This window comes from Saimiri boliviensis, chromosome 2 (assembly GCF_048565385.1).
Source record: "Saimiri boliviensis isolate mSaiBol1 chromosome 2, mSaiBol1.pri, whole genome shotgun sequence".
NCBI lineage: Eukaryota > Metazoa > Chordata > Mammalia > Primates > Cebidae > Saimiri > Saimiri boliviensis.
In genome coordinates, this window is record NC_133450.1 from 89,210,791 (window position 1) to 89,223,078 (window position 12,288).

Genomic DNA, 12,288 nt, shown 5'->3' on the forward strand with positions numbered 1-12,288 from the left:
GGGCTGAGATTGTGGGAGGAGATTCACTAAAAGAGGTGAAACAGAACTTTCTGAAGTGGTAGAAATTTTGTAGATCATGATGGCAGTAGTAATAGCATGGCTGTTTATATCATCAAAAGTCATAAAACTGTTCACCTAATAAAAACAATTTATGCCATGTAAGTCATGTCTCAGTGACGGTTACTTAAAAACAAGAAACAAACAGAGAAACACCAGTGTAGAGAGGTGCAGTCTCCTGAAAGGCAGCTCGGGGAAGGAGCTTCAGCTGTATCTGTGCACATGCAGTTTACGCCTCTTCCGAAGTGGCCAGTGGTTGAGTCTCTTTAGGTGTGTCCTTGAATGAAGTGCAGTAGACATCACGAAAGATGTTTTCCAAACCACTGGGAAACCCAGCAGGGGGCTTCGCGGTTAACCTACAGAAGGGATTAGGCATGGCAAACTGATTGGAAGAGGGGTCTAGGAAACTGATGTTGAGGTTGTTATTTTTCAGCAAGCCCATTATCCTTACTCAGGTTGCATAACACAGACCAGTAACAGCAAAACCTCCTGAAAAAGCTTCATGTACACTCCACACAGGATTAAGACACAGTCAACTGTCGTACTCAATTATATATATGTATTTTAAATTTAGGTGGCCTGGGGAGGGTTAGCCACCCCAGGGTTCCCTCACTGAAGTCAGCTTCTACTGCATTCACTTAAAGAAGAAATAAGCCGCTTTTACCTGAAAAAGCAAGGCTCTTAACCTCTAGCTTCGCTCTTCTTGCCAACTCCTCAAGGAAGAGACTCTCTTGGGGGCAGGGACCTCAGACAGAAACATGTACAGCTCCAGGAACCAGGAGTATTCAAACGCCTTGGTGCTGACCTGGCCATTGAAGAGACTCCAAGGGAGGTCGCCTCTAACACAAAGCGCATCACACTGCCAGTGAGATTCTCAGAAAACATTCCCTTTCCTCCTAAGACATCTGAGGGAAATATTTTACAAACTGAAGTATGTTTTCCCAGAGGGGACCATTTCTTCATCTCATTTGATTATCCATGAGGTTTTAAGCACCACAGTTTAAAGGGGTTTCGCTAGAATAAGTTTTTGAATCCAATGGCTATGAAATCCCAACGAGCCCCCAACTGCTTTCCTTTGGTAGCACACCATGAGCAACCGGAATTAAAATGGAACCAGAGAAGATAATCTATGCAAAGATAAAGCCAGTTGAAAGGTAAAAATAAATGAGAACAAATCAGCCACGCAGTAGAACATTCACAGCTCCAGGAAAATATCAATTAAAAGTATTAGCTCCAAATATTTCCTGAGGAACTAACACTAAAATCCCCCACTGTGTCTCTCTTACTATTTACCTAGGTGTTTTGCACCAAATGCAAAATGCTTTTCTTCATCATCTTGGTTTTCCATTTGCTTTATTCCTCTCTAGGCAGAATAATGACTGGATGCTTTAAAACATATGGCTGTTTTGACAACTTAGAATCAAGTAAGTGAGTTACGTCTTTATCACTAAGAAACCCTATAATTTGGTAATTTGGCACACAGCTACTTTCAGTCGAAAGAGAAGTCAGCTTAACTGAGCATCAACCATGTCTTACACAGTGTGCCAAGCATTGCGGTTAGAAAAATAGTAGAGACTTAGTCCTGCTTCAAGGGGCTCACAGCCCGGAAGATAATGCAGGTATGCAAACAAATTATAATACGTCATCATAAGCAATACAGCAAAGGTACAGTCTATGGAGGGCTGGGAAATGAGTAGCTGTCTTCAAAGCCTGCTATTTGAAGGCTGGCCAGTAATTCCCTAAGTAAACAAGGGCAGAAAGGCATTCCAGACAGGGCAAATAGCATGTGGGGAAAGGATGAGAAATACTGACAGCATGATGCATTTCAAGGACCACAAGAATTTAGATATTGTAGGACTATCAGGTGCGAGGTGGAAGAGGAATTATGAAATCAGCAAGCAGAGGCCAGATCACAAAGAACTGTGTCTGTCACACCAAGGAGTTCAGACCTCATAGTGGGTAATGGGGTTGCCAAGGCAAGGGTTCTAAGCAGAAGACAGACAAAATTCTATCTCTATTTTAGAAAGATTACTTCGTCAGCTTAGGGAATGTCAGAGCCTGAACTAAAGCCTATGGCAGAGAGAACAGGAAGACAATTCACTGAAGAATTATCAGAGAAATACGACCAACCTATGTGATACTCTTGAAGGAGGAGAAACTAAAAGTTAGATAAGTCAACTTTCTAAATTAAAAGGCTATGTGGTTGAGGATGCCACCAAAGAGATGGTGAATACAGAAGAGACTTAAAGGATGGAGGGGAGTGCTATGGTCTAAATTTTTGTGTCCCCCCTACAAATTCATAGGTTGAAACCTAATCCCCAGTGTGATGATACTAAGAGGTAGAGCCTTTGGGAGGTGGCTAGGTCATGCGGGTAGAGCCCTCATGAATGGAATTAGTGCCCTCATAAAAGTGGCCTGAAGGAGTTTGTTTGCCCCTCCCACCATCTATGAGAAACCAGCCCTGATCAGACATCAAATACTCTGATGGTTTGATCTTAGGCTTTCTAGCATCCAGAACTGTCAGAAATAATTTTTTGTTGTTTATAAGTTACCTAGCCTAAGGGATTTTCTTATAGCAGTTATAATGAACTAAGACAGCTGGGAAGAGAATTATTCCATTTTAGATAAACTGAGTTTTCTATCTGGGTGGAGCTATCCGGGAAGTAGTTCTTTCAAACCCTATGGTAGAAACTCACCCAAGGAGAAGGGGAGAGGAGCAGAAAATCTAAGCAGATCCTGGGGAATGCCACCTACATGGACTGACAAGTGGAGGATGCTGAGAACAAGAGCAATGTGTCCAAATGAGCAATGAGTCCATGCTAGAGATCTTTAGACTCTACCTGTTAGAAGAGTCCTTTCTTCAAACAAAATCTCAGGTGAAGCCTAGAATGTAAAACCGAAATTGAGCTGCTCTCCCTGAAGTAACTTCACCAACACTGAGCCTCTTCCCTACCTCTGTAGCCAAGAGTACAGCCTCAGAAGCACAGGACTGAGATACCATGTGAATTAGGGAGCGTAGATACTCAACAGCAGAAGGTTTGAGACACAGACCTCCCCCCAGAAAGTAGGTAAAGGAAATGAGAACTATATTGACGATGTCAACACAGAGTGCAGACGGTTAGAACTAGAGGACCATTTCCCTGCTTTCTATTGAATAAAGAGAGGTCCAGAGTTAGGTGGTTGGTTTGGTAGTCAGGTTAAGTCTGGTCATAGTCTAGAGAGTGGCTGAGAGAGGACCAAGATGCTAGTCCAGGATTTTTACTACTATATCCATTTCATTCCAATTTCCCTGGAACTCAACCTGGAGCTGAAACCAAAGCCTGAGGTAGGATTAGCAATTCCCTCATAAGCTCTTTGGAGGTGGAAGCTATGGGTTTGGACTTCTACATGGTGGGTTCCCTGAAAGAGCTCATTAAACACTTCCTGCCTGAGTGGCACAGTACATCTGAAAAAGACCTGGGCTTCCTCAGAACCTGGGCTGCTCTCCTTAGGACAGAGGATTTTCTGATCAAACAGAATATCTTCACTTATGCAGCATTATCCACCAGAATAGGTCCATAAACCAAGGTAGATGGCACTGGAGGAATTACTGAGACGCCTGCCTGTCATATGGCAAAACCATTTATGGAAAGACTGTAGATGATTATTACAATAGCGTAATTGAATGCCAACCTTCCCTATCGTCAATGGCTCCAAGAAAATCTCATGAGAATATCTGTGCCAAGGTGGCAAGATCAGGCACCAGGCTAGAATGGCAGCTAAATCTCTAAGCAAATAGAGGTGGTAGAAACAGGGCTGGAAATGAGAGCTTAGAGCACATCACTTTCATCCCTTCCATGCCATCATGTGGCTTCTCATTGCTAAAATATCCTAGAGGAGTCAGCCACAACATAAAAATTCTTGGAATTAGGAGGTGAGCCTGAAAGATTTATTATCCACCAACCTCAAGGGCCAGTCTCAGACAGATACTGGAAGAGCAAGAAGGAGCAGGCAAGCAATTTGCCTTTTAATTTATCTTGCTCTTCTGGATGAAATTAACTTTTGGCTTGCTGCAGCACAATTTACCTCTAAGTTTGCTGCTGGAGAAGTTAGTGACATTGCTTGCTAAAGCTTTGCCACTATGCAGAGTTTTTCCCAACTGGATCTACGCATGTTTCTCTTTTATACTAGGGGAGTGACGATGAGGGGTTTGATCCTTAGTCTGATACAGAATCTCCCACTTGAATAAGTAGTCTTGACACAGACCATGGGACAAGACATGGTAAATACACAACTCACTTTTCTCTCCAAAGAAATCCAAGTCTCTTCCTTTTCCAGAGGTGAAATCAGAGGTAATTTAAATAGGTAAGGTGAAATTATTCAAACCCAATCTGGCTTGAGAGAAGGAAATCCTACTTCCAATGTTCCCAAGTATCAAATGTGGATTTTAAGGATCAAATGTAAAACAGAGACTAGCTAATGATTGCTCAACTTCCAAAAGTCCCTGCAAGTAATGCAAACGAGTTGATGTCCTTATAATGCTGTTCTGGAATCCTGTTAGTGGAACAGAATGTCCCACAAGATTCCAGGAATTTCTATATCGGCAACACAAGCACAAGTAATGTTCTCAGCATTCAGTTATCTTTGTTCAATTGGAGCTGGTTTGGGGAGTGGTGTCTATAGGGGGTGCGTTTTGCTGGCATTTTAAAATAAACAAGTGGCTGAAATCCAAAAAAGAATCTCACAAACCCACCACTGGAACCTGTCTCAGTGTGGAGCTCAGGTTTTAGGGATGAACTACCAAGCAGACATTTTGGGGAAACTGAAGAACAGAGAAGAGTCAGGATACAACTTTCAGCCTAAAAGTCACATTATTCAGCTTAAGCGAGTTTAGACCTAACCATCGGTAACCAGGGACAGATGTGGGTTAATCTCTGGATGTCCATTTGGACTTTCTGCCTTCTGACTGAGTCATCCTTATCCAGCTGCCAGTTCTCAGGAGCAGGTGCCTATAACCTGGATAAGTGCTCCCAGCCAGACCAGCCTCAGGCACTGCTTCTGAACTTGGCCTCAACAAGGAGGCTAAAGGGAAGCAATCTGATCATAGTAACAGCATCTGGACTCTCCACGTGCCTGCCTCTTCCCTGGAGATACTCATTAAAGTCCTATTGCAGCTCCCAGAGGCTATGAACAGTACGTAGTCGCAAGAGCCACCATCTCTTTGAGCACAATGCAGGCATTCTAGACACAGCTGACCCTTGCACAGCTCAGGTTCACACTGTGTAGGTTTGCTCACGCATTTTTTTTTCAATAAACGTTCCACCTAGTGCGCCTGCCTCTCCTGCCTCCCCTTCTATCTCCTCCACCTCTTCCACCTCTGCCACACCTGAGACAGTAAGACCAACCTCTCCTCTTTCTCCTCCTCGGCCTACTCAATGTCAAGATGATGAGGATGAAGAACTTTATGACGATCCACTTCTACTTAATGAATAGTAGATTTTCTTTGCCTTATGATTTTCTTAGTAACATTTTCTGTTCTCTGGCTTTAAGAATACGCTATAGTTGATCTGTGAACAATTTGAGGGCTAAGAGTGCTACCCTGCTGTGCATTCAAAAATCTGATAACTGTGACTTCCCCAAACTTAACCATGAATAACCTATCATTGACCAAAAGCCTTGTCAGTAACATAAACAGTCAATCAACACATTTTATATGTATTTGAAATGTATGAGGCTATAGATACAGAGGCACTTAAACCTATTCTCAATTTTTAAAAGTTATATAGAGGCAACAGTGGAAACTACCCGTGTCCCCGAAACACACACACTGTCTCCTGGCCCCATAGTCATATTTGACAATACGATCTTTCTTACCTCATTCCACAACAAATCATGTGGGAAGATGCTGCCTCTTATTCCTGTAGGCTGATTTCTTTTAGAGAGAAAAAACCCTGGCTCTGAGGCCAGGAGAGAAGGGGACAGACAGAAGTTCAGGTCGGTTCCTTTGGGGTTTAGAACTATGAACACTGATGAGGCCTTGGCTTGGCCCTGCTGTCAACCTACTGTCCCTGGAATCACTCTTTGGAATGATGTCCTGATCATCAGAAGAATCCTGCCGAAGTACAGGTATTTCCTTGACACACTGTACTGACTCATGGATCCTGAATCACTTCATCGATGTGGAAGGCAGCACAGCATAGCTGTTCATGCGGGTCAGACTGTGTTCAAATCTGGACTGAACCACATACGAATTGTAATCTTGGCTTAGCTTCTCTGTGTTTTTTTATCTGTAAATGAGGATGCCAGTGCAATGATAGTGCCTATATCATAAGAAGGTTATGAAAAGTAATGGATCAGGTACCTATGAAGATCTTAAAACCATGAGTTTGCCACATTGAAACCACTTTACTTTTTGGCACTAAGGATTGCAAAAAAAAAAAAAACAAAACAAAATTCCTAAAGACCTACCTCGAAGAAAATTAAATTCTTCAAAGAGAAATGAGATAGGCACATCCACGTTAAAATTCTAGGTCCAAAGTCATAAGTACTGTGTAGGAGGGACACAGACATTTTAAGGGTGCTTTGAGAAGGAGTAATGTCTTCCACAGTGTTGGAGTAGGGACTGGGAAAACTCTGGAGAAGCTGGCAAGGAAACCTGGCCTTAGAAGACTGGCGAGGGGACGGAAGGCAGAAAACCACACTGCCATGTGTGTACCTATGCAACAATCTTGCATGTTCTTCACATGTACCCCAAAACCTAAAATGCAATAAAAAAAAAAAGAAAAGAAAAGAAAACATGGGAATTTTATACAGAGTTGTGGAGAATTTGGGCACTCCACAAGAAAGAAGTGTATGATAAAAGACAAAGAGGTAGAAGAACCTGAGGTTTCTGTGGAGAAGAAAAAATAGTTGGTCAGTGTGGGGTTTTTTTGTTTGTTTGGTTGGTTGTTTAAATACGGTCACCAGGATGCGCATCTGCCCTTCTCCAACAGTCTTCCGACCTTTCTTCCTCAGAGCAGCCAGAGTGGTTTCGTGAAAACACAACCCAGATCCGATCTCTTCCTTCTACTAGCTTCTCACTGCATTTGGAATAAAATCCAAACACTGTACCAAGGTCTATGAGGCCCAGCTTGGGCTAGCCCCCTCTCCTTTCTTCAATTTCAATTGCCATGGTTTCCCTGGTTCTTTAAGTTCCAGCAGCACTGGCTTGGTATCTTTTTGTTTTGTTCCTCTGACATCTAAGCTTGTTCCTTCCTTAAAGTCTCTGCATTCACTCTTCCCACAGCTCAGAATGCTTTTTTTTTTTAAGTTCTGGAATACATGTGCAGAATGTGTAGTTCTGTTACATCAGTATACATGTGTCATGGGGGTTTCCTACACTCATCAACCCATCACCTAGGTTTTAAGCCTCACATGTATTAGGTACTTGTCCTAATGCTCTCCCTCCTCTTGCTCCCAGCCCCCAACAGGCCCTGGTGTGTGATGTTCCCCTCCCTGTGTCCACGTGTTCCTACTGTTCATCTCCCACTTATGAGTGAGAACATGCAGCATTCTGTTTTCTGTTCCTGTGTTAGTTTGGTGAGAACGATAGTTTCCAGCTTCATCCATGTCCTTGCAAAGGACATGAACTCATCCTTTTCTATGGCTGCATAGTATTCCATGGTGTATATGTGCCACATTTTCTTTATCCAGTCTGTCACTGATGGGCATGTGAGTTGGTTCCAAGTTTTTGCTGTTGTGAACAGTGCTGCAATAAACATACATGTGCATGTGTCTTTATAGTAGAAAGATTTATAATCCTTTGGGTATATACCCAGTAATGGCGCTGCTGGGTCAAATGGTATTTCTGGTTCCAGATCCTTGGGGAATTGCCCATCAGACTAACAGCAGTTCTCTCTGCAGAAACCCTATAAGCCAGGAGGGTGGGGGAGGGTGGGCAATATTCAACATTGTTAAAGAAAAAAATTTTAAACCCAGAATTTCATATGCAGGGGAGCTTTTTAAAAATACCAGCGCTTCAGCCTCACCCCAGGCCCCTAGATTCTGATTTAGTGGGTCTCCATAGGCTTGGAACATTAGCAAGGCTGTGGTTCTGCTGGCTAAAAGCCAGAGGGTGGACTCGAGAGGCACTGAGGACTCAGCAGTGGAAGGTCTTGACTGCTGGCTGGGAGGGAGGGAAGGTGCCTGGGAATCTCCCGAGGCTCAGGCTTAGATGGGCAAGGACCAAGAGGGGCTGTTCAGTGACACTCAGAAGATGGAAGCAGCACAGAACAAAGAAATGTGAGAGGGCTCCTGTGTCTTCCTTGACATCACCTAAGAGACTCATCATCCATATCTGCTGAGAATCATTGGAGTGGTGTTTTACCTCACCTTTGGACAAGGAGCCACACATGGGTGGTACCTATATTCTGAAAAGCTTGCCTTGCCTTGATTCTGAACCTGCCTGTCAGTGTCCTCTCAGTTATTTCCCTTCTGATCCCTACAATTCTATTCACGAGTTTCCCAGTCGGTACCCAAGGTTTAATATGGTTGGCTTTGCAGGGCGTGTTCACGCTCATCTGCACCAATGCCTACATGCGTCTGCAGGCAGTCAATGCATCCCTTCTCTGCTCCGGTCTTTCCACTCCAGAGGTTCATCCATTTTAGTCAGCCTACCAACCCTTGAATGATCCCCATGCTCTTTCTTTGCATCTTCTCCAGTTCTGCTGATGTGAGAGCCTCAAGTAGCATCCTGTATCCCAGGTGTAGATTCTGTGAGGTTCTAGGAACAACCATGGTTCATTAAATGGAGACCGGCTCCTTTCCCAGTGTAACCCAGCCTCTTCACTGGAACCTGATCACATTGCTGTATACATGAGCTTTCTTGCCCATTTAATATATATAGGTTACCTATGCGTATATGTATGTATACACACACAATATAATAATTTGTTCCAGCTTAAAACTAAGTACCTGTTATACTCAAAATGCAAAGTATGACTATTTCAGAATAAAGGGGCTTATTTTGAACCCAGTGGAAGGATGTCCTGTCTTCAAGACATAAGAGGCTTTCTTTGATTTCATTTTTCTTGGTCCCTATCTATTCAAACACTGCTTAGCAAATGAAGTTCTGCGGAAGAGAAGGAGCTGGAATGGCATCACTGACATCCTCAAAGAACAGAGGAACATTTTTAGCACAAGCACCGTCACACACATTTTCCACTGCCTCAATAAGATGACATGCACTGTACGAAAATGACACCTGCCAGCTATTCTTAAGTACATCACAAAATACAGTGATTTTATACATAAATCTTTAACAGAGGAGGAACAATGAGACACAAGCTCAGCGTTCCTTTGTTTCCAATCACCCAGGGTGTGGCGGCCATAGGCACAAGGGCGGAAACACACTTGTTCCTGGAGCCTTTGCTGCAAAGGAGACCAGGCGCCACAAACCCTTCCTGCACTCACCCAGGCCCTCTGCTTTTAAATTTTATTTTATTTTTTCCTTATTTCAAAACTATCTAAAGACCAACTGGTTCCAGGCAGCTCTTTCAGTATATTAATTTTTAATTGGAGAAATAGCAATTAGATGCTGCATTGATTGCCAGTTCCCGTAATCTTTTTTAATTTGAGATAACAATCTATTCAAAAAATGAGTTTGTCCCTAAAATATCTTTTCTTAATGGCAATAATAACTGAAGTTATATACAAAACCAGCAGAGCAGCCCACAGGGAAGGGGTCTAAATTATACATGGAATATTCTGCACCTGGTTTGTCAGTTACAAGAAAAACTTTACCACGTGTGCCCTAGGAAAATGGTCAATTTCATATGTTGTTTTTATTAATATCATTTTTGAAATGGCCAGATAATCTCTGAAGAGAAGATTTTCATGGTATTAAACCTGCTTTTCTATACCAAAGAAACCTAAGATATGTAGGTAATAAAATTCTTATTTAACTCCTTGCTGTAGACACTGACAGAAGGCAGATTATGAGGGAGAAAGAGAAATTAGAGAGGAATCAACTCCCTGCTTGGGAAGAACTCTGGGGCTGAGCAGATAGGAATTCAAGTTCAATACATAGACCAGCACATCTCAAGTTTCTGCCAGATATTCCTAGGACTCAAGAAAGTAAGGCCTCCGTGGGAACCTCCAATAAAAACAATCACCTTCTTCTAGCCCAGTTCTGAACAATTTGAGAAAACAGAAGCATCAAGATGAAAGCCAAATATCACCTCTTTTATCAGAGACACTAAGCAAGAGCCTCTGGTTTAGGGTGAGAGTCCATCAGACCAGCTAACTGCACCCCCAAACTAGGAAGGTTTCTTACCACCCCATCAAGACATAACTGCCTGCCCAGAAAAGAATTGCATATGGACACATAGGGACCTCCGGTGTTCTCTAGAAAAGAGGAAGAGGAGGGCACTCTCAAGAGAAAGAACAAAGGAGTTGCCATGCTGAGCATCCTTAGTTACTCTTCCCGCATTTACCAAGTAGAAATGTCCACTCGACCTCCCCAGGTATGTGTGACAAGGCAGAGAAGAGAGGCTGCGAATGTGTGTATGAAAAATTGCTCCCCATGAAAACCAAGAACAGAGAAAATGAATTTTCCTCTAAAAAGAACAGGGAATTCGGGTCCAGAAAAGCTGACAAAATGACTTCTTCCTACCGAGCATGATTTCTTTTTGCTGTCTCATATTTTATCTTAAAATTGCATAAGATTTTTATATTCTGTTGCATTTCACACAACATGGTTTTGGCCATGAGATATTTTACATTAGATAAGCCATTTAGAGAAGTCTTTGAAATTGAGCAGACCTGGGCTTGAATTCTACAGTTCTGGTTTGGACAATTTTCTGGGTTTCAGTGTCCTCATCTGAAAAATGGTGTAATGACAGTCCATTCTTAGCAGGACATTAGAAAATGATGAGAAAAGGTAAGTCAGAGAAAAGGCTCTGGCATGCAGTAAAAACTCAATAATTATTATCTGAATTTATTTCTATGATTGTCTTCCAGGAAGATTTCCATGTTTATGTTATGGGTCTCACACCTCCTGGCTGCTCACTGAGAAGCCTGTGGTTCACGTTTTCCATCAAGAGAAACTTTGTTTTGCCACTCAGTTGAACATTCCTCTGAAAACTACATCCTTCTCTGCCTTCCATGCCCCACACCCTGCTCCCTCAACTATTCTTAGTCCATGTCTGTCGAAAGCCTGTGGTGCAAAGTGTTGGGAGTGGAGAAGGACAGGAAGAAAGAGGTAAAAAGATGAAATATACAGAACTCTGCCCCTCAACAACTTCTGATCTGGAAAGAGTAATAAAACTTGTTCATCCACAAGATACTGTTTATTCACAAGTTGTACAACTAGCACAAATAGAAATTCATGATCATATGGAGGGAGAATGGGGCCTAAAACCCTTCCTTCTCCATCCCCCTGTGATCACTCAGGAGTAGGTCTCAATGCACTCATTGCAGAGATATTCAAAGAGGGTGACCACCCATGGCTGAAGCTTCCAAAATTAGAAAGAATGTTGGTAAGGACAGATATGTTTACCAGAATTCATATACGTAAATAGCCTCCATTCATTTTGAAAGCTATAATTTGGGGGATGGGGGTATATTAGTTCATTCTCATACTGCTATAAAGAAATACCTGAGACTGGGTAATTTATAAGGAAAAAAGGTTTAATTGGTTCATGGTTCCACAGGCTGTAGATGAAGCATCTGCTTGACTTCTGGGGAGGCCTCAGGAAACTTACACTCATGGTAGGTGAAAGGGGGCCAGTACTTGACATGGCTGGGGCAGGAGGAAGAGCAAGAGGTGGGAGGTGCTACACACTTTTAAACAATCAGATCTCCTGAGAACTCACTCAACATACTGTATCAAGGGGGCATTCATGAGAACTCTGCCCCATGATCTAATCACCTCCCACCAGGCCCCTTCCCCGACACTGGGGATTACAATTAGATATGAGATTTGGCAGGGAAAAAGATCCAGACCATATTGGGGGAAACTGTACACAATTTATTGCTAAGAATAGTTGCCTCAGAAACATATAACCCACCAGGAGTGATAAAGTCTAAGACACATATAATTTAAATAATGTGATGGATAATAATCATGGATTATAATAGCTAATATATAAATAATGCACAGTTACTATAGTATTCAGGGTTTGTCTTACATTATCTCATTTAGAAACCCACAGATTCCCACAAAGTTTGGAGTGAAAGAGGTGTGTCTTAGGTTCAGTTATCCGAGAAACAGAC